Raw genomic sequence first — 27410 nt, forward strand, 5'->3', positions numbered from 1 at the left:
ACTCTTTGGGTGGAGTCAAGGGATGCATTATCTGTACCTCCTGCATATCGTAAGAGGCTACCAAGAGGGAAGGAACCAAAGAATCTGCACTCGCTTTATCATCTTCTACGCCTAAAAGCTTATCGATGGTTCTATGATTTTCCGTGCAGCTGAGAAATATACATATATCTTTTGTTAAGGACATACAACATGTAAAGAACAGTTATGAATATTCGACACGGAAAAATGATAACATACTCGGTGTTTGCGTAAAGGTGATATAGATAGTATGTACATATGATACGAGGGAAAAACCGGAATAAGAGATACGGCTTTTTGCAGATGATCTCAGACTGTATGCCAACAGCCGTGGCCGAGATGTAACACCGGATACCGTGACATCTCCGAAGTTAAGCAACATTGGGCGTGGTCAAGATTTGGACGGGTTGCCACGCGCTGTTTTGGAGGGTGGTTAAGGGAATGGAGGAGGGGAAACGTAAACTCCACCTCAGGCATACCTCTGCGGAGATTATTGCTTTATCAACCCTAAGACAACTAGGCCTGATAATAAGAATTTTAGCAATGGGATTCCTCAAACTGGCCTTTTTCCATCTTTTAACACATGCATTATTTAAGGGTCTTTTATTTATGTGTGCTGGTTCATTAATTCATAACATAAAGGATTCCCAAGATATTCGGTTTATAGGAAATATTTGTAATCAAATACCATTGACGGCTGTGTGTTTTAACATTTCTAACCTTGCATTATGTGGTATACCTTCTTTAGCTTTTATAAGATATGTTCTACATTGAGGAGAAACATCTTTTAGAGGAACAACAGTAATTACAAATCTTTTATCAGCTGTTCCGTATTTAGGTATTGATTTAGTATAATTTGATTGAAATAAATGTGGTTGGTTAAAATTAGTAAGTTAACAGTTTTGAAATTACCTGAAAATTTGAAATTTTTGGATAAAGGCCAAGTTTAAGATTAATATCAAATTAGATGATAATTCTTAGTAACAATTTTTGGTCAGTTATAATAACTATATTTGTGTATATATATATACATACAGTATATAAATTTTTATAGAGCATCTACCTGCTGTGAAAATCACGCATCACGGAGAACCATCTTCAGGATTGCCGGCGGTAGGTTTCGAAGTCATCATTTGATTAATGCAAGCTCACAGTTATGCGACCCTAACCGCACAGCTAACTCGCTCGGTAGGTAAAACAACTGATAAGGAATACGCCAAATGTGTGTCAGCCCTAAATGCAGATCAATGTTGATTCATTGATTGATTGATTGATAAAACAGAACGTCGAAATTGATACGCTCGCACGGTAGTAGTTGGGGCCATACGATTAATATTATCATTATTACCTACACCTGATTCGATAATCCCTCATAATGGCCAACACATTGCTATAGAAAGCTGTTTTAACATCACCTTGCTGTTAGCATATTAGTAACTGCCCTGGTAGTTGTTTCACTAATAACATCATAAAGAGCTTTACAACGTCATTATTCTACAATCCACTTGCAGTCGACCTCATCCTTTCTCTCTCTCTCTCTGTCTCTCGTCATCCTTACTGCCGGTCGGAGAAAGCGTGGACAGAGGATTGCTAATCTGATTTCACGAAGTCTCCAATAAAGGGAGCGTTACATGGTCTTGAAACAGCGACCGCTCTTCCTGTCGGAAGTCGACGGAGAAGAAGTCGCAAACTGGAAGAAATCAACAGGGTCGTAATCTACCGGGGGAGGGGGGGGGGGCAACTATTTATAAGACTGACGCGGAACTGACCCTTGATAATAAACAGGAGAACTGCCCATCGGAGGAAATGATTTCGATGCAGCAATCTGTTGCTGTCACATATCTACGCGTGCACATCTCCCGCGTCTCCTGAGTATATCGCGGTGTCATTAGTTGTAATAAATAATAATAATAATCGTATGGCCTCAGCTACCGTGTGCAGACATTTCAATTTGACGCCATCTGGCTGTCTGCTCGTCAATTTCGACGTCCCGTTTTACTCTAGGCGCCCACTAGATGGCAGGCCGAGTAAACCGAAACTCTCTTGGGCGTCTATGACTGAGATTTAATGAATTTTGTTGGGTAAACACCAAATGTGTCACCAGAGATCTTTTACATGCCGACATCGTACGACATGGAGTATCGAATGGACTTTTTTCCGCCCTTCAAAAATCCGACTACCTCTGCCGGGTTTGAATCCGCTATCTTGGGATCCGGAGGCCGACACTCTACCGCTGATCCACAGAGGCAGCTGTCATTTGTTGTGAGAGGGAGGAACAGACGTGCTTAGAGACCAGATAAATGCAACACAAAATAGTGCTCACGGTGAAACAGCACTTGTTCATTATCGAGTGTTACGCGAAGTACGATTCGTGGAAAAAACTGTGCACCCATAATAATTTTGCACCATAATTACATCAATTTTTGGTGCAAACTCCGCCACCAGTGGCCGATAATCAGGTAAGTCCTGGTTATAAAATAAACTGCAAGATCTCAGTTCTGGTCTAAATTAAGTGAGGGGAGTGAGAAGCGGGATTTAGGGCTCCGGACTCCTCAGTTTCCCACGGACCCGTGAATCCTGTCACAGGGTCTGGTCACAGATAAGTTTTGTAATGTTACAGATCTTGAGAGACCGCCATTTAACTGCACTGGATACAAAAATTCAACTAGAACAAGCACGTAATATTAGTGTATATATAGTTCTCGCTATTTCCTCGTTGACGACCTGTACGCTTCTGAAGTCTAGCTGGTCAGCTGTGTAATTTGTAATGTGCTGTCCCCTAATACGAGCATTACATCATGGGTGCTTTGAAACAAACAAACAAACAAACAAACAAACAAACAAACAAACAAACAAACAAACAAACAAACAAACAAACAAACAAACAAACAAACAAACAAACAAACAAACAAACAAACAAACAAACAATCAATCAATCAATCAATCAATCAATCAAACAAACAAACAAACAAACAAACAAACAAACAAACAAATAAATAAATAAATAAATAAATAAAGAGGATATCAGTGGTGTAAAAAGAGATTTCTCGTCAAAAATCTCGCAGCCGTGTCCCGATACAGTCAACCTCATATGACTTGTTCACATTTTCATGTGCCCTCTACCTCTCATGCAGATAACAGTCAACTGGTGTCTCCATTGTCTCATATAGCAAGGTGGCCATCGACTGTTCCACCTCAAGCTGTAGCATTGGCCGCGATGATCCTCGAGCTTTGAGCAATACCAGCAGGATGAATCTCCTTACGACATTCCCTCTAACAGGGAAGGAATGTAATTATAGGACTTTATCAAGAGCTTCGTCAGCGGTAGAAGTAGGATAGGCCTGCGACATCCAAACGACGATCTTCCTATGACTCTTCCCGGATGCGCGATGCTATTGTATTCAGTGTTGTGTACACATCCATGTAATTTAATTCTCGGCTGCGAACGAGTTTGCAAGGGCGATGTGAGACGGAGAACGTCTTTACTACCAGTAAATACCTGCCAGAATGGAGGTACGAACGAGGGAGGGATAGTGGTAATTATTGCTTTAAGAGGAAGTATTACTCGCAACCATCTATATTAACATTAATTAGAGGGAAAACTGGAAGGGGTCCGATCCTTCGACAAAAATCTATAGTTCTAGCCATTCAGTCAATCAACTCAATGTTGAAAACATCCTAGGGATATGAGCTACGAATTTTAGGTAAATAAAATATGAAAATATATCCTTTATTTATTCCTAAAAATTACAATCCTCTTCTCAATAAGAAACGTTTTTATCATTAAAGAAAGGAACCACTTTACCCTTTGCGAAAATCTAACGATTATAAACATGTCTGCCGGTCATGGCCATCCATCAACAGCTGCAAATTTCAGACGATCACCAGCCATAAGACATAGCCTGCACAGTTGCTAGGTAACATTGTCTGACCCTCCATCCATAATTACACGGTTGCTATGGTTACAATTCCGTCACACATTATGTCGCGTCACGTTAGACAAATTTTCGAATGACTCCAAGCCATAAGACATATTTATGTAAAAATGAAGATATCGGCCAAAGAAAGACAAGGGCCACAAAGGACGTGAAAATGAAAGACTCCCTGAGCCTTGACACCTAATACCGTCAGGGTCGGAAAAGAACAAAAGTTGACCGAGGGAGGTCGGATAGGACAGATGAAAGTGAGGAGCCTACCACAAGTACGTGGAAACCACGGCAGGACTCAGATAAAGGCTCTGTGGACGTCAATCCACACTAACTAGTTACGAGTCCCTAGAGCCCCTTTTAGACGCATCTTACGGCAAACAATACCGGCTACCGGCCCCACCCACAGGAGGAGGTAAGTGAACAGGGGGGGGGGGGGGCAGAGATGCGTCGGAAATCTCAGGAAGATGGAATTATCGCCTTCTATTCTTAAAATTATCGTATTTTGCCAAAAAAATGGTGGAATGTTGAAGAAAATTAATACCAAAACATTACGATGATAATGAAAAATGAAATGTCGTATGGCTTTTAGTGCCGGGATATCCCAGGACGGGTTTGGCTCGCCAGGTGCAGGTCTTTCTATTTGACGCCCGTAGGCGATCTGCGCGTCGTGATGAGATGAAATGATGATGAAGACAACAAATACACCCAGCCCCCGTGCCATTGGAATTAACCAATTAAGGTTAAAATCCTCGACCCGGCCGGGAATCGAATCCAGGACCCTCTGAACCGAAGGCCAGTACGCTGACCGTTCCGCCAACGAGTCGGACTGCGCGTCGTGATGAGGATGAAATGCTGTTGAAGACAACTCATACACCCAGCCCCCGTGCAAAGGAAATTTACCAATGATGGTTAAAATTCCCGACCCTACTGGGAATCGAACCCGGGACCTCTGTGACCAAAGGCCAGCACGCTAACCATTTAGCCATGGAGCCGAACACGATGATAATCATTTATCATTTTAATAATATAATCAGCTTACCTTAATAATCACTGGAATTTTCAAACTCGATGAAATCAGCACCGATGTCAAGTTGATTCTTATTACCCCTAGCGTAAAATTTGATTTGTTCATTGATACATCGTCCTTGCAGTTATTCACACACTATGCAGTAAGTACAGTATTTTATAAACCTTCCTGTACTTTTCACCATATTTAATTTCAAGAACACTCGGTGAGTGTCTGCACTCGATTGTGGTAAAACCATCAAAATTTAGCACAAAGTTTCCCAATTCTAAAAATTCCAGATTCCCTTAAAAATCCTTAGTGTTGTTTACGAAAACCCAAAATTCATCGAACTCCTTAGATCGAATGGTTTCGGAAAACTCTGCGCAGGGCATTCTTCTGCACTGATTATTTATTCCTCGCCCGATTTCACTCCTTTCCGACGTCGATGGGTTTATTGAACTTTCTGATGAAGGTAATTGGGAGGGTAACCTTCTCAGATTTCACAAACAAGGATTTATGAAGCCATAATATCTCTTGATTTTACAGAGGTCCGCCTCTGTGGTGTAGTGGTTAGCGTGATTAGCTGCCACCCCCGGAGGCCCGGGTTCGATTCCCGGCTCTGCCACGAAATTTGAAAAGTGGTACGAGGGCTGGAACGGGGTCCACTCAGCCTCGGGAGGTCAACTGAGTAGAGGTGGGTTCGATTCCCACCTCAGCCATCCTGGAAGTGGTTTTCCGTGGTTTCCCACTTCTCCTCCAGGCGAATGCCGGGATGGTACCTCACTTAAGGCCACGGCCGCTTCCTTCCCTCTTCCTTGCCTATCCCTTCCAATCTTTCCATCCCTCCACAAGGCCCCTGTTCACCATAGCAGGTGAGGCCGCCTGGGCGAAGTACTGGTCATACTCCCCAGTTGTATCCCCCGACCAAGAGTCTGAAGCTCCAGGACACTGCCCTTGAGGCGGTAGAGGTGGGATCCCTCGCTAAGTCCGAGGGAAAAACCGAACCTGGAGGGTAAACAGATGATGATGATGATGATGATGATTTTCAGGCTGACTCAACAACTCCATACAGCTATACTAATTGGCTGTACTGTAGAAAGTCAGTTGAGTTTGCTGGGAAAATGACATATAGGTCAGTTCTATTAACAAAATCGGGAGACATATTGTATAACAGATGAGAAATTCTTCATATGTGGGAAGTACGTTGCTGGGATTTTAGGCTCTTGCAACTGAATTTCAGTGTTCTCTCCACAAGGAAGATCTTTATATATGGATCGGACAAGTATGGGGTTCTAAACTGCTATCCAGGGAAAAATACCGAAATTTCACATATGTGATTTGTTTCTTTGTATGAAATGCATTACAAATCAGTATAGAAGTCGACTTTTAGATTCTTCCTTGTTCCAGCTTACGAGATTAGCAACAGAGCTGGAGGTGAACATTCATTCATTGGTCGCTGATCAACCATAGTACTACCACTAAATTCTCCTTTTCAAATTTTTGTTTTAACTATATTATTTATTTTATTTTGTCTTTAGGATTCTTTTCCCCTTTGTGCCATTTTGTCAAATATTGTTTCAAATAAACTAACATTGTTAAGTGCCTTTTTTCAAAATGCAATTGTTCTCAGTATAGTAGCTTTTGTTTAAGTTTAATTTCACTCTTTTGTACAATTGTAACATATTATTTTACGCAATTAAAATGATTAAACCTCCCTTTTAATTGATCCGTACATGTTTAAGAGCTGGAAAAATCCAAAGAGAGCAACTCGATTTGTTCTGAATGATTTCTGACAAAACAAATTGCGAAGTTTGGGCTGAGAAGAGTTCGGAATAAGGAGACGAGCTGCTCGACTATGTGGTATGTTCCGAAATGTCAGTGGAGAGATGGCGTGGAATGACATTTGTAGACGAATAAGTTTGAGTGGTGTTTTTAAAAGTAGGGAAGATCACAATATGAAGATAAACTTGGAATTCAAAAAGGGCAAATTGGTGCAAATATTGCTTTACAAGAAGAGGAATTAGGGATTGGAATATAAAAAGAAAAGACCAAGTAAACTACTGATTGACAATACGCCACCTGGGCGACTATCTTAAATGCAGATAGATAGATAGATAGATAGATAGATAGATAGATAGATAGATAGATAGATAGATTGACTGATTGATTTACACCATATGGCTTCTCAGGTGAAAATTTCAACCCGTGATCAGCCTGTAACATTCCTCAAGCATGTTTTCTTTGAAAGAACGTGGAACTAATATCCTCTAGGCGAAGGCCACCTCCTCCTTCCTCAACTTTCTTTCCGCTTAATTACTGGCCAGTTTCATTGAACTCTTTTACGTTGGATGGATTTTGTGAGAGACTACTTGTAGTCAGTTATAATTACAACGTGCCACGCCTAATTCAGAGGAGATTATGAATTCACCAGGGACACCGTTTTACAGATGGAGAGATCACGGATGTGATTGCAGCTCTCAAGGAGAAGATTGATTTACTGTACAAACAACAGGTGAATTTTGCATACTGGAAAATAGGTTTTCAAGCGCAGTCCGAGGAATAATAATAATAATAATAATAATAATAATAATAATAATAATAATAATAATAATAATAATAATAATAATAATAATAATAATAATAATAATAATAATAATAATAATCATAACGTTGGAGGCCCATATTTTGTGTCCTTACCAGATTTTGACTTGTAGAAATTCAGGAATATTATGGAAAAGCCTAGAAATTGGTATATATTTATATTACTGAATATACTGTATTCTCCACTTACGGGAAAGTTACGATGAAACTGTTATATCGTAAGGTAGTCAATATTTGACATTAACACTACGAAAACTAAACTACCAAAATTTGTTCGTAATTTCGTCCCCCACCAGATTTATGCAAAGCACAATTAATTTTTATATGTTTTCCTTTCTAACCTTACCAAACACTTTCCCTATAATGAATTACTTGAAGACCATTTATGAAAAACGTTTTCTTGGTATTCTTTTTAACATAGTCTTTCAGCGTTGCTCGTGGGATGTTAAACGCTTTACTTGCACGTTTGTAACCCATTATCTTGCCCCTCACTGCTTTAATAACCTTTCTAATAGCCTCCTCTTCCCATTGCTTTCGTTTTCCCATCTAAAAATGATAATAACGTTTATAAATAACAAATAAAATGAAGGGGGACGAAATTACGAACATTCCCTGATTTATTATAATGGCCGCTACAGTAACTCACGCCAACCACCTCACTGCAGCGATTCCACGCCAGGAACTGAAATGCAGTCCAGTATTTCATACACAAATCAGTGCCCACTCTAGAAATGACAGATTCTTAATTTGAATGCTGCACTAACTCAGCTCAGCATGGAAAATGAATCCTCCTTGTACACGGAAACTAAACTCTTACAACAAGAAAACGGGATGAGGCTACGCGTGTGCGCGCGGCTAAACATTAGGTACCAACCGTGCAAAATGGAAATCCCTAGGGAGACGAAATTAAGTGCGGGGATGGAATTTGCCCCACTCCCTTCCTTAATGGCGTGTGGCCTCCGAACCTGTGATGAATTCTAATGATGAAAACGGCACATACACCCAGCCCCCGTGCCATCCGAATTAACCAATGAATGTTAAAATTTCCGAAACCGCCAGGAATGGAACCAGGGACCCCCTAGGCCAGGGATGGCAAACCTTTTCTGACTAGTGTGTCAGTTAAAGTCGTGTCTATTATTTTCTGTTGTCTAGTGTGCCATCGGTTATTTTCCTTTAAAAATCATCATGAAACCCCTTCATTTGTCTTCTTTTAGGTATTAAATTGCATTACACATAAATCCATTCAACTGAATATTTCATGATTTCATTATGCGAACATCACTGCAAATCAATTTAAAAAACAAGTATTTTTTAAGAAAAATATATTTTTCCTTTAACCTAATGCAAATGAAAATCCGCAGTCTGTTTCCAGTCAATCGACCCCGTCTCAGGAATGAATGAATGAATGAATGAATGAATGAATGAATGAATGAAGCCCCCAGCTAGCGGCGAAGTTGGGATTGTACCGGTTGCCGAAAGTCCCTTTTGGCAATGACTAATGACTGACAGAGGAAAAAAAAACATGATAATGGAGAGTGTTGATGCAACGAAAAATGACAGGACAAACAGGAGAACCCGAAGGACAACCAGTCCCGCCTCCGCTTTGTCCAGTACAAATCTCACATGAAGTGACCGGGATTTGAACCACGGAACTCATTGCTGAGGGGCCAGCGCGCTGCCGCATGAGGCAAGGAGGTTCCGCTTTAACCGATTAAAAAAAAAAAATATGACTACAGAATTAATTGTAACATACTTCTTTATTAAAACGTAATATTAAAATATGTTAGTATGTTGTGTAGCGTGTCATAGGTACATTATCCCTGCCCTAGGCCAAAGACCAACACGCTAACCATTTAGCAACAGAACCGGACGTCCAAGGGATGACTAGGCTGTCTACTAGACGATTACTTCCATTTTGACATGAATATTGGGTGACGTGACGTGACAAAAAGTGTAATGGAAGTGATGTCACATAATGTTTTACCTATCAACAGTGATCCTGAGTAGTGCACGGACTGTAGATTTGTATAAATGGAAGGCACTAGTTTAAGACACGAGGGCTTTGCATGAAGTACTGGCAATATTGATAGAACGAAATATTTAATGAAATAGCAAGTACAATTGCATTTCACTCCTTCGACGTAGTCACACGTAAAGTCTGTTACCGTTTGCCAAATGTCGGGAAGCCGTTGGGGAACGTTGACAAGGCGTTCTCTGTCGATGACAGCGACGGAACGCCACGTCAGGAAATCGCCAGCCTCAAGTTCGGAAACAGGTCGAAGTCACAAGGAGTCACGTCTGATGAGTACGGAGGGTATTCCGAGCCTCCCATTTCAGACTCATTCCGATCCACATGAAACGCTTTGTCCTAATCACGCCTCAAACTTCATGTAATCCTCGATAACATTCCGATGCATATTTGCCACGCGCAACCTCGATTCTAATCGACGAACGCTGATCACGTTTTGCAAACATGCTTTAGAGCGGTGAAATCGACACTCTTCACTTCAACGCCACGCAGCAACACCACTCCCAACTGGATGTCCTTCAAATGCACACTCATATCGACAACAGCGATACGTGACCGCTCCCATATCCTATTTGCGCATGCCCGACCTCCTGCGAGTGTCTGGACTACATTGTCACTATTTTCTTTGCAGCCCTAGTACGTAGTGTAGTACCACGGCCTCCTAGATCTTCGCTAAATCCAGTTGACCGTGGATTTCCTCTTGCGGTGGACACTGTAGAACTAATATGTAAATCCACAGCCTGCTGTTTAGGCTATGTCTTACGGCTGGCGGCCATCTGAAATACACAGTCGTTGATACTTGACGTAGTAACTTTGAGAGGTGTACGGGCTGTAGATTTGTATAAATAGTGCGGGTTGAAAACTGAAGGCACTTGTACAGAATAAACCGTGAGACAAAGAAGGAGGTCTATATAAATTGTGTGATTACGGCTGTAATCTAGGAAAGCGTATCAGCTTTCGCTTACAGTTAGAGATGTCCTGAGTTCGATTCTGACAAAGGCAGTGAATTTTTTCTAGGTGTATTAGCTTGCGACAGCGTTCACTCAGTCTTATGAGAATTATAATATGGAGATGGATTATACCCAATTATCAATCCAGTTTTAGAAAAAGTGATTCGTGAATGGAAAGAAGAAAGTAGAGGAATAAATGTTGGGAGACTTTAAAAAACAAAATTCGCCTTCACCAAAAAAATCAAGAGAAAAATCCTCAAAGAAATCCTATGACAAAATACGAAAATTGAGTTAGGATGAAAAAAAATGAAACCACAAGAAATGTAACAAGTCAAAGAAAAAGTTGCAGATACAATTAGAAAAAAAAAGCAATTAAAGTAGTATAATTGGACAGTTCTGGCGCCACCGCCACCTCCGGCTCCCAGTGGCCGCCTCCTCCTCAGCCAGTGGCCTCCTCCTCCTCCTCAGCCAGTGGCCTCCCAGTGGCCACCTCCTCCTCCTCCTCAGCCAGTGGCCTCCCAGTGGCCTCCTCCACCTCAGCCAGAGGCCTCTTCCAGTGCTGCCAACTTAACCTAACTAGCGCGAGATAAACAAAGCCACGTGCTTTTTGACAGACAACAACGCACCGCTAACCTCAGTACTGCCATCTTGACGGGCCTAAACCTCAGTAGTGCCAACTTAACCTCACAAGCGCGAGGTAAACAAAGCCACGTGCTTTTTGACAGCCACGTGCTTTTTGACAGATTTGTAAACAAAGCCACGTGCTTTTTGACAGCTGTCATCGACAACAACGCATCGCAAACCTCAGTACTGCTATCTTGATGGACCTAAACCTTAGTGGTACCAACTTAACCTCACTAGCGCGAGGTAAACAAAGCCACGTGCTTTTTGACAGCTACGTGCTGTTTTGACAGCTGTCATCCGCCATCTTTAAACCACAAAGCACTGTGCTGCCCTCTATATCGCAGTAGCTGCAAAATTCGTCACCTGTCATCGACAGTGCTGCCATCTTGACGGGTCTAAACCTTAGTGCTACCAACTTAACCTAACTAGCGCGAGGTAAACAAAGCCACGTGCAGCTGTCATCCGCCATCTTTGAGCACAGTGCTGCCCTCTTTAGCTACTTACCTTTGAAATGTGGTGGCGGATAATTTGAAAAATGCTTTTTGACAGCAGCCATATTGCATCGTGCTGCCCTCTTTAGCTAGATACCTGTGGTGGCAGACAATTCCACGTGACAGCAGCCATCTTTGAGCACCGTGCTGCCCTCTATGTGGTGACGGCAAATTCTACGTAGAAACAAACCCACGTGCTTTTTTTGACAGCTACCATCCACCATCTTTAATCAACAGAGCACAGTGCTGTACTCTTTAGCTAGATACCTTTGAAATGTGGTGGCGGCAATTTGAAAAATTCTATGTGCTCTTGTTGGGAAACAAAGCCGCGTGCTTTTTTTTGACAGCTGTCATCCGCCATCTTTAATCAATAGAGCACTGTGCTGCGGGCAATTTCGTTAGCTGTCATCCGCCATCTTTAATCTAGAGAGAACAGTGCTGCACTCTATGTGGTGGCGGTAAATTCTATGTGCTTTACAAACCTATGTGCTTTTCTGACAGCTGTCATCCGCCATCTTTAATCCAGAGAGAACAGTGCTGCCCTCTATGTGGTGGTGGCAAATTCCACGTGCTCTTGTTTGAAAACATACTCACGTGCTTTTTTGACAGCTGTCATCCGCCATCTTTGAGAACAGTGCTGCCCGGTGACGGCAAATTCCACGTAGAAACAAAGCCATGTGCTTTTTTGACAGCTGTCATCCGCCATCTTTAATCCAGAGAGAACAGTGCTGCCCTCTATGTGGTGGCGGCAAATTGAAAAATTCCACGTGCTCTTGTTTGAAAACATACTCACGTGCTTTTTTGACAGCTGTCATCCGCCATCTTTAATCCAGAGAGAACAGTGCTGCCCTCTATGTGGTGGCGGCAAATTGAAAAATTCCACGTGGAAACAAAGCCATGTGCTTTTTTGACAGCTGTCATCTGCCATCTTTGAGAACAGTGCTGCCCTCTATGTGGTGACGGCAAATTCCACGTAGAAACATACTCACGTGCTTTTTTGATAGCTGTCATCCGCCATCTTTGAGAACAGTGCTGCCCTCTATGTGGTGACGGCAAATTCCACGTAGAAACAAAGCCATGTGCTTTTTTGACAGCTGTCATCCGCCATCTTTAATCCAGAGAGAACAGTGCTGCCCTCTATGTGGTGGCGGCAAATTGAAAAATTCCACGTGCTCTTGTTTGAAAACATACTCACGTGCTTTTTTGACAGCTGTCATCCGCCATCTTTAATCCGGAGAGAACAGTGCTGCCCTCTATGTGGTGACGGCAAATTCCACGTAGAAACAAAGCCATGTGCTTTTTTGTCAGCTGTCATCCGCCATCTTTAATCACCGTGCTGCCCTGTGACGGCAAATTCCACGTAGAAACAAAGCCATGTGCAGCTGTCATCCGCCATCTTTAATCACCGTGCTGCCCGGTGACGGCAAATTCCACGTGGAAACAAAGCCATGTGCAGCTGTCATCCGCCATCTTTAATCACCGTGCTACACTCTATGTGGTGACGACAAATTCTAAATGCTTTACAAACCCATGTGCTTTTCTGACAGAGCTGTCATCCACCATCTTTAATCACCGTGCTGCCCCGGTGGTGGCAAATTCTACGTGCTTTACAAAGCTATGTGCTTTTTTGACAAAAAAAAAATTCTGCTCTCGAGATACTTACCGAACTATACTCACGAAACTGCTCATCACCTTCTTTCTTCTATGAGTAATAAACAAAAACTCTATCCTGCAAATAAGGAGCGGGAGGAAGGTGATACCTAACCTAAAATAAAAGAATATGCCAATTCTACATTATTTATTTACATCTTGTATGTACAAGTTTTATCTCGAATCATTTCACCCTAGCGTACTTCTCGATGCAATTCTTGAATGTACAAGTTTAGACTTGCCGTACCAGCGTTCCTCTCCCGAATTGTGATGTAAGACAGCGTAACGTAAGTACACACACCTCTAGCATAATGTTTATGTAAAGTAGTACTTATCAATACTACTATGCCCCCAGGCTAGCGTGTTGGTAGAATTTGGAATGACAAACCGTTTACAATCATCGCTATTAAGGGCTACCTTACTAATTAAATGAGTGTACAACTGGTGCTTCTTGCTTCTAATGACAGACATTTGCTTATGCAAAACAGGTGGATTACTTTTAATGCAATTGTTATAGTTTTCAAAACTTAGCTGATTCTGAACGACATTCTTTTTAACCCCCTTCAATCTCTTTATTTGTAATTCATTTAAGAGTTTTATGCAATATGACTTGGATTTAGTACCTACAAATGAATCGATAATATTCCCAGCACATTCATCTTTCATTTTACCTAGAACCTTTTTGTTCACTAGCGGTAGATGATATTGATTATCTGCAGGATAGTTACTCGTATCAAACCTACCCAAGTCAGGCTTTATATCATTGTAATAGTCATCAGTTTTGATTTGATAAATAAACGAATCGGTATCTGTGTAGAGCAATTGCGCATTATGCGCGTACTTCTTCATCATATAATCGTAATGGAATTCATACATGAGTGTTTTAGCCAATTCAAGTACTGTGAAGCCGACGTAGGTAGGTTTGTCATACTTAACCTTGACACGATTCATCTGTATAATAACTAAATTCTCATGTATGATGGTGCAGCTGTGGAAATTTGGTTTACTTATTAAATAGTTAGCACCATACCTTTTCTTAATATTATCCCAGTTTGTAATCAATTTTACATCAACGCGTTTGTCAACATTCTCCATAGTCTTACCAAACACACTGTTATTCATGAGCTTGTAGAAATCTTTTTCAAACTCGTTAACCGCATTCGTTCTTAAATTATTGTTCAGATCGATATATGGCTTTAGCCACGGTGACTGATTAAATTCTAGTACGCGATGAATTTTGGATAACTTCAAACCATGCTGCAAACACTGTTTTAAATTTCGGTAATGAATGATATACTTAGATTTATCGCATAAATTAGCAATGAGCATTTTCGTCGTTGATCTAATGTACGGGGACTTCATATTTTCAGGGCAGAACGGTAGGTCATTATGAGAAGTGTGTAACTCTTTAGGATACTGTAAGTCAACTTCGAGGAAATAACCTTTATCAGCTTCATCACCTAGGGCGTGTAGCTGTAAAGCATCAATTTCGCACTGCGTCAGCCAGCGGAAACCACTCACCGGTAGATGCTGACTCATCGCCCACCCATACTGATTATTAGCATCGAGGTAAACGATATACCGAGATTCCTGACTGGAATCGAAACTCGGCATGTACTTATTATTAGCACTCGAATACCGGCCGCTGCACTGACTCAGACCACCTCGAATGGATGCTTTTATAAAGTGCACCATATCGATATCCGTTAGCAGCTCCAAATTCACACGCGTGCATTTTAACATCGCGTCCCAACTTAACCCAGGTGCAGTAAAATACTGACATGGGTCAAGGCTGTAGGTGTTCATGCAAACACAGCGAAAATTTTCAAAAACATCAGCTAACAAAAGTACATCTGTCTTTAAATATAAATCGGAGTATTCACCCAGCGTTTGAATGTGGAACTGCTCCCAGATATGTTGTGCATGTAAATAGTCATCATCACTAATATCTGCTGAATTCAGCGAGCTGTAAAAGGATTGTTTCGATGGTAAGGCACGTTCTTCGAGGCGGTCTAAGCAGTCGAGATATTCGTAACAAAAAACACCCTTACGCCGAAGTAAATTAAACTGCGCTTCTTCGGGGAAAACGCGTCGAATTTCCGTAAATTGTTCAGGCTGTAAATGACTAGAAAGTTTATCGAGGCTACTCGCCATAAAGCGAAACGAGTCAAGGAATCTCAGTTTTATAGAATGCTCAGCATCTACTTTTACAGACTTTGCAAACGCAATGTACCGCTCTTTATTCTGAGGGATTATATCTACTTTTTCATCTGAAGCTCCAAATTGTGAAATGATGAAATGAGAGTCGTAACCGGATAAGTTATGAAAAATTACAGGGATAAATTTAGGAACTCTATACTTAAGATTACAGCTATAATGAGCGGCACATCTGTAGAAACCAGTTAAATGATCATGATCAAAAACTTTAGGATCATTTTCGGAAAATTCCCCATCACAAATGCTACACTTTGTAGCACGTTCATGATCATTTAACTGAATGTCGGTGAGTGGCTTCATAGGAATATTACTATTCAGAATACGACCGAGACGAACTGCATCACTTTCAAGTCTTTCTAAAAATACTTTAGCAGCATCATGTCCTCGATACAGCTCTAACTTGTTAAGCGTACTATCGTAACTACACTTGATGTAATACGCAAAGCTATACGGGACATGCATGTGCGTAGTATTAGTGAAAGAGTTGTCAGAATTAGGTGAGCATGTGTTGCATGGCGTGAGGATGGCTTCAAAGTCTGCATAAATCACGAACGGTACCCACATCTGCTTATGAAAATTTGTAAATTTTAAAACATTATTGCCTGTAGTAGGTATCTCTGTACGTACATGATTGCAGTCATTCTTGGAATGCTTCGTTAACTGATCTTCATTTCTGAAATACTGCAAGCATCCATCACATAGCCACTTTTTACCATCATGTTTTGACAACTGACTGCCAACAAGTCTACTCAGATTTTTAATCCAGCAAAAGTGGCTATTCTCACTGTTTTCAATATAGAGTAAATTAACGTGACTACTCTTCTTATGACATGTATAATACAGAGGACCTACTACGGACTTTTTCTCTACACCATACACATTGATACTAATGTTATTTAGTTCCTCAAAGCGCTTAATATCCTTTATCTGCACAGGAAATTCTATACTATCGAAATTTAGCTGCGTTGAATAGTGTAGATAGGATGATGTTCTATTCGCTACATTCCGTTTCACAGGATTTAAAGCTGACATCACCGCCCATGCAAAGCATGCTTCGTCATTGTTTTGGATGTTTACAACAGCTTTTCTTTGCTGAATCCATGTCGGCAGCTCGATGTACGATGAACCTCGCATGGGATTGTACTTATTGATGTTAACTTCTAGATACATTATCTCAACTAAAGCCCACCCTGATTCCTTTTCCTGAAATCCCTCACTCTTAGTTGAAATAATGTTAGAGACATCCCTAAGTACATCACCAAAATTAGTCGACTCACTTATGACAAAATTCTTCGTATTAAATGATTTAATGTCCGTTATTTCGGATTCATCCGTGCTTTTAATGTACAAGGCGAAAAGTTCAAAATTAACTTTAAATAAACTATGATTGGACAAAGATTTAGCAAGAAGCTGTTGTACATCCGGTTGAACGCAATTTAAAAAGTTTGAAGTGCTCTGAAACTTTTGACTGGTGCGAATTCGGTAACTAGCAATCCTACTTTTAAATGCTGTATTAATTTCCTCGATGTTTGCGTTACTACCACTTCTACACGCATTATTTTTATGCGCATTACTCCGTAAGTGTCCCTGAAAATGCGAAGATGGTACATCAGTGTTACAGTGCTCGCAGTGAATAGTTTGAAGTTCATTTTTCCTAGGTTTTTTACTACTAGTACTTTCTACAGCTACATCAGTAGCTGCACGCTTTTTCCCTACTACTACCTGAGGGCAAGTAGATATTTGATGTACCTCTGCTAAGTGAGCCTGGTATTGCTCTACATTAGCGAAGTACAGCCCGCAAACATCACATAAAGCAGATGTTATGCTAGGGTGTTTTGCTTTTATATGACGTGCGAGGTTATCCTGTCTTGCGAACGTTGCCTTACACTGTTCGCAGGGGAACATAGTAGGGTTATAGTCGCAAGCAGATAGCTGATGATGTTTTGTTTTTACATGGCGTGCAAGGCTGTCACGTCTTGTGAACATTGCCTTACACAGCTCGCATGGGAACATAGTGTCTTCTCTTTCTTCGAATAAAGTGTTTAGGTGAACAGCGTATGCAACAAGTTCTGAAAAGAGAACAACCAGTAGAGATTAGCCTAAAGTTGCGATGCTCAACCTATAGAGGTTGGACATGGCTGTGAGTTAGGCCTATAGCATGAGGATTGAAGAGAACGACTAAAGTTACGATGTTCGGAAGAAACCAAGTTTCAACCTGTTGAGGACAGACATAGCTACGTGTGCGTGTTTGAAATTATACCACGTCTATAGTATGTTGATTAAAGAGAACAACTATTTATGATTAGCTTAAAGTTACGATGTTCGGAAGAAACCAACTTTCAACCTGTTGAGGGCAGACATAGCTATGTGTGCGTGTTTGAAATTATACTACGTCTATAGTATGTAGATTAAAGAAAACAACTATTTATCAATAGACTAAAGTTACGATGTTCGGAAGAAACCAAGTTTAAGCCTGTTGAGGACGGACATAGCTATGTACGCACCTCGTCTATAGTATGTAGATTAAAGAGAACAACTATTTATCAATAGACTAAAGTTACGGAAGAAACCAAGTTTCAGCCCGTTGAGGGCAGACATAGCTATGTGTGCGTGTTTGAAATTATACCACGTCTATAGTATGTTGATTAAAGAGAACAACTATTTATGATTAGCTTAAAGTTACGATGTTCGGAAGAAACCAAGTTTAAGACTGTTGAGGATGGACATAGCTATGTACGCACCTCTTCTATGACATGCAGATTAAAGAAAATAACTATTTGTCAATAGACTAAAGTTACGATGTTCGGAAGAAACCAAGTTTCAACCCGTTGAGGTCAGACATAGCTATGTGTACGTGTTTGAAATTATACCACGTCCATAGCGTGAGGATTAAAGAGAACAACTATTTATGATTAGCTTAAAGTTACGATGTTCGGAAGAAACCAAGTTTAAGCCTGTTGAGGATGGACATAGCTATGTACGCACCTCGTCTATAGTATGTAGATTAAAGAGAACAACTATTTATCAATAGACTAAAGTTACGATGTTCGGAAGAAACCAAGTTTCAACCCGTTGAGGGCAGACATAGCTATGTGTACGTGTTTGAAATTATACCACGTCTATAGCGTGAGGATTAAAGAGAACAACTATTTATGATTAGCTTAAAGTTACGATGTTCGGAAGAAACCAAGTTTAAGCCTGTTGAGGACGGACATAGCTATGTACGCACCTCGTCTATAGTATGTAGATTAAAGAAAATAACTATTTATCAATAGACTAAAGTTACGATGTTCGGAAGAAACCAAGTTTCAGCCCGTTGAGGGCAGACATAGCTATGTGTACGTGTTTGAAATTATACCACGTCTATAGTATGTTGATTAAAGAGAACAACTATTTATGATTAGCTTAAAGTTACGGAAGAAACCAAGTTTCAGCCTGTTGAGGGCAGACATAGCTATGTACGCACCTCGTCTATAGCGTGAGGATTACAGAGAACAACTATTTATCAATAGACTAAAGTTACGATGTTTTAGAAGAAACCAAGTTTCAACGAATAGAGGTCAGACATACCTTAAAATCTTCGCGCTGCAAACTGTTACTCGGATGTATAAAATGCGTGCGTTCAAGCCTGAAACTCGAATGATAATATTCTCGTCGTACCTAAAAAAAAAAGAAGAAACATATATGAATGTAGTGTAGGGTACATCATCTAACCTAATTATCTTTACAACTCAAAGTTCGAAAACATACCTTTAAAAAAATGCACGTGCTGCAGGCTGTTACTGGGATGAATAAAATTGTTGCGTACTTTCGAACGGTACCTAAAAAAAGAACAAACATATATGAATGTAGATGTCTAGCGTAGAAGTTGCTTTGCAAATAAAAAAAGGTAATTAACAGTTCTACCTTACCTTAAGATAAAGGCTGAAGAATAATATTCACTGCAGACGGGAGATGTGTGTGTACGTAATAAACGCATACAGAGAACTGTGAGCACTTCGCGCAGACTGCTGCGGCTAAATATTCTGCTTGTTACCAAGCGGATATGATAATCGCTGAGCTGACAACTGCGGTACAGTCGGAACGAATGCAAACAAGAGCTCCTACCTGCAGGCTGACGTATTCAAACCTCCTGTTGATACCGAGGTGTCAGAATTTAAGAGTTCGATCCTTGGAAAGTTAGCGTGTGATCCTCAACTTCTCGAGGGTACATACGCGGTATTCCTTACCTGTAGGTATTGAGCTAAAGCTAGATCATGTAATGACGATCGCGCAGGCCCCTCGCCTAGCATTTACGGCTTCTAGTTCGAACCCGCTATCCCCCGAAGTAGTGAGAATGATTGGAGAGTGTTGAGGGTGATTCATTCGTCGGATGGAGGCGTTAAGCTATGTGCAGGCTTCTTCTAGTCAGGGTACGCGATTCAAATCCTGGCAACTTATACCGTTGGGAAGGGCATCCGGCTAGATCATGCAATGACGATCACGCAGGTCCCTCGCCTAACATTTACGGCTTCCAGTTCGAACCCGCTATCTTCCGAAGTAGCGAGAATGATTGAAGAGTGTTTGAGGGTGATTCATTTGTTGGATGGAGGTGTTAAGCTGACTTCTTCGGTAGGAGTAGGCTATGTCGGGATATCGATTTAAAATCCTAGTCAGGAAGGGCAACCGGTCGTATAAAACTATGGTGTGAGGCGGGGTGTGTGTAAAAGCTAGCAATAAGTAAGGGCTGTTGATGGGGACGTTAAACCTTGTGCAGACTCCTTCGAAAATGATTTTTGAGTACATGACTTGACGGTGATTCATTTGTCGGATGGAGGCAATAAGCCTTGTGCAGGCTTCTTCTAGTCAGGAGTAGGCTATGTGTCGGTACTGGGATATCTAGTTATAAAACCCGCTACAACAAATTTATCGCGTATACTGCGATTTAAAATCCTAGTCAGGAAGGGCAGCCGGTCGTATAAAACTATGGTGTGAGGCGGGGTGTGCAAAAAAGCTAGCAATAAGTAAGGGCTGTTGATGGGGACGTTAAACCTTGTGCAGACTCCTTCGAAAATGATTTTTTGAGTACAAGACTTGACAGTGATTCATTTGTCGGATGGAGGCAATAAGCCTTGTGCAGGCTTCTTCAGTCGAGTAGGCTATGTATCGGTACCGGGATATCTAGTTATAAAACCCGCTACAACAAATTTATCACGTATACTGCGATTTAAAATCCTAGTCAGGAAGGGCAGCCGGTCGTATGGTGTGAGGCGGGGTGTGCGAAAAAAAGCCAGCATTAAGTAAGGGCTGTTGATAGGAGGCGTTAAACCATGTGCAAGCTCCTTCACCAGGAGAAGCCTACATGCCGGTACCGTGCAGGTTCTTTCGATAGGAGTAGGCACTGTGTGTGTTTTAACCTCTCCGTACAATCATGATATTTTACGTTAGGAACTTACATAGGCTAAATGCTACACATTCTATGGCAGAGCCGGGAATCGAACTCGGACCCCGAGGGTAGCAGCTAACTACTACACTACAGAGGAGGGCTATTTCAGAATATTTTACAACCTTAATTGGTACTGTGTTTTAAGAGCTTACATGGGACTCACATAAGAAGACCTTCGCGAGTTACAAGCCGCTTATCAGTGTCTTCGTTCAAGGTCGAGCCGGAAGATACGTATACAATTTCAGCTAACACATGCATTCCACACAACTCGCTCAGAATGACTGTGCCGATACTTCGAGGACTGTAGGACAAATCTATAGCCTACAGTATGCATGCCTCTCACCCGGTAGTCTCGGGTTCGATTCTCTTGGGGATAAAAATGTGTTTAAATCACATGAATGTGTTGAGTTATCCTTCCTGATGCAAAACTAGCAGTATCTAACCTCATACACCATAGTTTTACGACCGGTTGCCCTTCCTGACAACTCAGATTAAGAATCTGTTTTACAACGTCTAACACGGGGAATCGGGGATTTACAGCTAGATGCAATTCTTAGATTTTAAATCACGAACTATTGTTTTACGGCCGGATGCCCTTCCTGACTAAGATTTTAAATCGCAAGAATTTGTTTTAAGACTAGTCGCCCTCCCTGATGCAAAACTAGTAGTATCTAAGCTCTTGGTTGCCTTTCCTGACAACTCGGATTAAGAATCTGTCGAGAATCGGGGATTTACAGCTAGCTTAGATTTTAAATCACGAACTAACAAGAGCACGTAGAATTTACCGCCACCAGGGTAGCACTGTTCTCTCTGGATTAAAAGCTTTGTTTCCAAACAAGAGCATGTGGAATTTACCGCCACCAGGGTAGCACTGTTCTCTCTGGATTAAAAGCTTTGTTTCCAAACAAGAGCACGTGGAATTTGCCGTCACCGGGGCAGCACGGTGATTAAAGATGGTGGATGACAGCTCTGTCAGAAAAGCACATGGGTTTGTAAAGCATTTAGAATTTGTCGTCACCACATAGAGTGTAGCACGGTGATTAAAGATGGCGGATGACAGCTGCACATGGCTTTGTTTCCACGTGGAATTTGCCGTCACCGGGCAGCACGGTGATTAAAGATGGCGGATGACAGCTGCACATGGCTTTGTTTCTACGTGGAATTTGCCGTCACAGGGCAGCACGGTGATTAAAGATGGCGGATGACAGCTGACAAAAAAGCACATGGCTTTGTTTCTACGTGGAATTTGCCGTCACCACATAGAGGGCAGCACTGTTCTCAAAGATGGCGGATGACAGCTATCAAAAAAGCACGTGAGTATGTTTCTACGTGGAATTTGCCGTCACCACATAGAGGGCAGCACTGTTCTCAAAGATGGCAGATGACAGCTGTCAAAAAAGCACATGGCTTTGTTTCCACGTGGAATTTTTCAATTTGCCGCCACCACATAGAGGGCAGCACTGTTCTCTCTGGATTAAAGATGGCGGATGACAGCTGTCAAAAAAGCACGTGAGTATGTTTTCAAACAAGAGCACGTGGAATTTTTCAATTTGCCGCCACCACATAGAGGGCAGCACTGTTCTCTCTGGATTAAAGATGGCGGATGACAGCTGTCAAAAAAGCACATGGCTTTGTTTCTACGTGGAATTTGCCGTCACCGGGCAGCACTGTTCTCAAAGATGGCGGATGACAGCTGTCAAAAAAGCACGTGAGTATGTTTTCAAACAAGAGCACGTGGAATTTGCCACCACCACATAGAGGGCAGCACTGTTCTCTCTGGATTAAAGATGGCGGATGACAGCTGTCAGAAAAGCACATAGGTTTGTAAAGCACATAGAATTTACCGCCACCACATAGAGTGCAGCACTGTTCTCTCTAGATTAAAGATGGCGGATGACAGCTAACGAAATTGCCCGCAGCACAGTGCTCTATTGATTAAAGATGGCGGATGACAGCTGTCAAAAAAAAGCACGCGGCTTTGTTTTCCAACAAGAGCACATAGAATTTTTCAAATTGCCGCCACCACATTTCAAAGGTATCTAGCTAAAGAGTACAGCACTGTGCTCTGTTGATTAAAGATGGTGGATGGTAGCTGTCAAAAAAAGCACGTGGGTTTGTTTCTACGTAGAATTTGCCGTCACCACATAGAGGGCAGCACGGTGCTCAAAGATGGCTGCTGTCACGTGGAATTGTCTGCCACCACAGGTATCTAGCTAAAGAGGGCAGCACGATGCAATATGGCTGCTGTCAAAAAGCATTTTTCAAATTATCCGCCACCACATTTCAAAGGTAAGTAGCTAAAGAGGGCAGCACTGTGCTCAAAGATGGCGGATGACAGCTGCACGTGGCTTTGTTTACCTCGCGCTAGTTAGGTTAAGTTGGTAGCACTAAGGTTTAGACCCGTCAAGATGGCAGCACTGTCGATGACAGGTGACGAATTTTGCAGCTACTGCGATATAGAGGGCAGCACAGTGCTTTGTGGTTTAAAGATGGCGGATGACAGCTGTCAAAACAGCACGTAGCTGTCAAAAAGCACGTGGCTTTGTTTACCTCGCGCTAGTGAGGTTAAGTTGGTACCACTAAGGTTTAGGTCCATCAAGATAGCAGTACTGAGGTTTGCGATGCGTTGTTGTCGATGACAGCTGTCAAAAAGCACGTGGCTTTGTTTACAAATCTGTCAAAAAGCACGTGGCTGTCAAAAAGCACGTGGCTTTGTTTACCTCGCGCTTGTGAGGTTAAGTTGGCACTACTGAGGTTTAGGCCCGTCAAGATGGCAGTACTGAGGTTAGCGGTGCGTTGTTGTCTGTCAAAAAGCACGTGGCTTTGTTTATCTCGCGCTAGTTAGGTTAAGTTGGCAGCACTGGAAGAGGCCTCTGGCTGAGGTGGAGGAGGCCACTGGGAGGCCACTGGCTGAGGAGGAGGAGGAGGTGGCCACTGGGAGGCCACTGGCTGAGGAGGAGGAGGAGGCCACTGGCTGAGGAGGAGGCGGCCACTGGGAGCCGGAGGTGGCGGTGGCGCCAGAACTGTCCAATTATACTACTAATTAACATTTGACGGACACCTCCTACAAAGAATGGATAACAACAGGCTGGCGGAGAAACATCTAAACCTAACACTATCCCTGAAAAACTTCAACAATTGGTTAGTGTAAATGAAGGAAGATTTAGTACAAATTGGTATTACACAGGAAACTATTCAAAATATAATAAAATTTAGAATTTTAGTAAGCAAAGATAAATTAGCAGAGAAACCTAAAAGAAGATGGACAGAAGAATGTCGAAACCAACTCAGTGAACAGATGAAGAGACACTGGGAAGAAAAGAAGAAATATTGTGCTAAGTTCAAACACGCTCCTTAATTGGGCATAACGAATTAATAATAATAATAATCTATATATTCAAATAGTTCAGCAAAAACAGCTTTGGTAAAGCCGTCCGTCCGTTCTACTGGACCGATTTACTTCATTTTTGTTTTGTTCTCTCGGAAATTACCTGCCGGTAAATCATGAGACATTGACAGGTCTCTGAGTTCAGCGAACTTTGAATAATCATAAAATCAAATCATTAAATGATCACTCCAATATGCAGGCGAAGGTTTATCCTAACCCGCAATACATTCAGTACTTATCAGGTTGCTAAGCGACTAACACTTTCATTAATATTCTGATATATGTGATTTTCATCCTTAGTAATGTCATTGCATGCAGCCATGCTTGATTACTAACTGTCAGGCCAGAGAGTATACACTTCCTCTGATCACGGAGGAGTACTATTTCCTGCTAGATACTCTTCGATTCTCTAACCTTTCCCAGCTTCCAAATATATTCACCAGATGGCAGAGCGTTCTTAATAACTTACATGTTGCTAAGAAAAAAGTCTACGTCCAAATAGACCCCATCATGAAGTACACCTTAGATATTATCTGGGAATACCTATCCCAGCATAACCTATCTACAGTAGGAGGAATGAAGACCATGTATCTTAAAGAAGTTATCTGCCTGGAAAAAAATATCCCCGTTGAGACTAACCTATGAGCTCACAAGACAACTTTTCTATGTAGAAGAACTGCGATTAAAAATTCCATTGCCTTCTACGACACAGCCAACGGCCGTAGCCGTGTTGAAACACAGGATCCCGTGAGAACTCCGAAGTTAAACAACATTGGGCGTGGTCAGGAGTTGGATGGGTTGCCACGCGCTGTTGGTGGGGGTAAGGGAATGGAGGAGCGGAAAGGAACTGGCCACCCTACCGCACGTAAACTCCGGGTCAGGAACACCTCTGCGGAGGTTCGGACCTGCCTTCGGGCAGAATAACCCTTACCACCTACGACACAATACCGAGCTTTACATCAACAACTGCAGGATTTAAAAAAAAGCGAATATGTGGCCGGACAGATTGGACAAATCTGTTTTAGTAAACTTTTAAAACATATAAATAAATAAATAAATAATAAATAAATAAATAAATAAATTAATAAATAAATAAATAAATAAATAAATAAATAAATAAATAAATAAATAAATAAATAAATAGTCCGCCTCTGTGGTGTAGTTCGATTCCCGGCTCTGCCACGAAATTTGAAAAGTGGTACGAGGGCTGGAACGGGGTCCACTCGGGAGGTCAACTGAGTAGAGGTGGGTTCGATTCCCACCTCAGCCATCCTGGAAGTGGTTTTCCGTGGTTTCCCACTTCTCCTCCAGGCGAATGCCGGGATGGTACCTAACTTAAGGCCACGGCCGCTTCCTTCCCTCTTCCTTGCCTATCCCTTCCAATCTTCCCATCCCTCCACAAGGCCCCTGTTCAGCATAGCAGGTGAGGCCACCTGGGCGAGGTACTGGTCATAGTCCCCAGTTGTATCTCCGACCAAGAGTCTGGAGCTCCAAGACACTGCCTTTGAGGCGGTAGAGGTGGTAACCCTCACTGAGTTCGAGGGAAAAGCCGAACCTGGAGGGTAAACAGATGATGATGATGATGATGATGATAAATAAATAAATGTATCACGTAGCCTTGTGAGTGCAGGAGCCGACACTGATTCTGGCCATGGTCAATGGTAAGCTAATTAAGAGAGTTATCTGATTGAGGTTTATAGGCCCTCATGACTCGCTCTCGACCATTATGTGAAGCGACAAAAAGCTCCTCTCATTTTCGCTTGAGATTGTAGAGAGCACTGAGCTTGTAATCTTCCGCAGTGACGGTGAAGAGGTGCGTGCTAATAGAGAGAAAGCTCGCGCGGTAGCTCGCAGCCTGACACTGACTACGAACGTTTCAAGACCATTCACAATGATACAGTTTTAAAAAAAGCACTTCAGAATCTCATCTTCCACCAGCAGGTGGCGGGTATGAGGAGTATTGTTAAAAAGTGTTATGTCCACAGAACATAAGTTTGCAGGAACAGCAAAAAAACTGATTGTGAGCAAACAATGCAAGTTACCAGATGTATGCATACCTTTTTGCCTGTTTTTGTGGTTAACAAAACACGCAATTCTCAAGGGAAATTCATTTTTTGTTTTTTCAAAATATTGGTCATCGGCTTCTACACACTTCGCGCATCTTTCAGGAAAGTTATGAATACCTTGCCAGAAAACTGTTTGTCTTTTGCTGTAAACCATTCCACGAGCCATTTTCCAACTTCCTCGAAATTTCTGAAGTGCTGCTCTGCGAGCGCATGCCCCATTGACGTGAAGAGGTGATAGTAGTGATAATTACCGAATGTTTTAAACTATCGGTAGACTACCGATTAGGAAGCGTGACTATCGAATGTTTTTCATTCGATACTTTTCATTCGGTTTGAAATCGGTTATAAAGTAGTAATACACGTTTTGTACTGTGGAAGTACTAGTAACTAGTAGTAAGTCATGTGCTACTAACTGCCGAAATGTGGATTGTATATTATACTACCGATTTTTATAGCGTGTTTCTTTTGTTGGCAGTTATATAAGCGGAAATATTGAGACTTGTAACAAACGTTACACAGTGTTCGAGTGAAGCGATTGGAAACTGAAATGCCTACGTTGGTCTATAAAATAAGATAAAATGTCCCGATTAAAGTAACTGTGATCATGACGTTTCATTATAAATAAAATGCATTTTTGTGTGCCTAACCACAAGTTTTGGCACAAGCCAGAGCAAAGTGTAGCTTCCACTGAAGTCCCAGTCTCATCCATGGCTATGACAATATGGAAGCTGCTGGGGTATGGGTGGTGCTGATTCATGACATTCAGAGCACAACCAGTGTGTTTGAGTGTCCTGAAAGGTGTTGCTCATAGGGTTAGTTGTGCTACAATAGCACTGTCTGGCCCAGTGAGGAAAGCAATGGCAAACTACCTCACTCCTCATCTTGCCTAGTACTCCTCATTTTGGTACTGCCATTGGTTTTTGTGGTTTCTCTATAACTGCATAGCCTTTGGTGTAGCTATTTGAGGATCCAACCAGCCTCTGGGCTGATGACCTAACAGACAGACAGACAACCAC

The sequence above is a fragment of the Anabrus simplex genome, chromosome X (genome assembly GCF_040414725.1).
Source record: "Anabrus simplex isolate iqAnaSimp1 chromosome X, ASM4041472v1, whole genome shotgun sequence".
In the NCBI taxonomy this organism is placed as follows: Eukaryota; Metazoa; Arthropoda; class Insecta; order Orthoptera; family Tettigoniidae; genus Anabrus; species Anabrus simplex.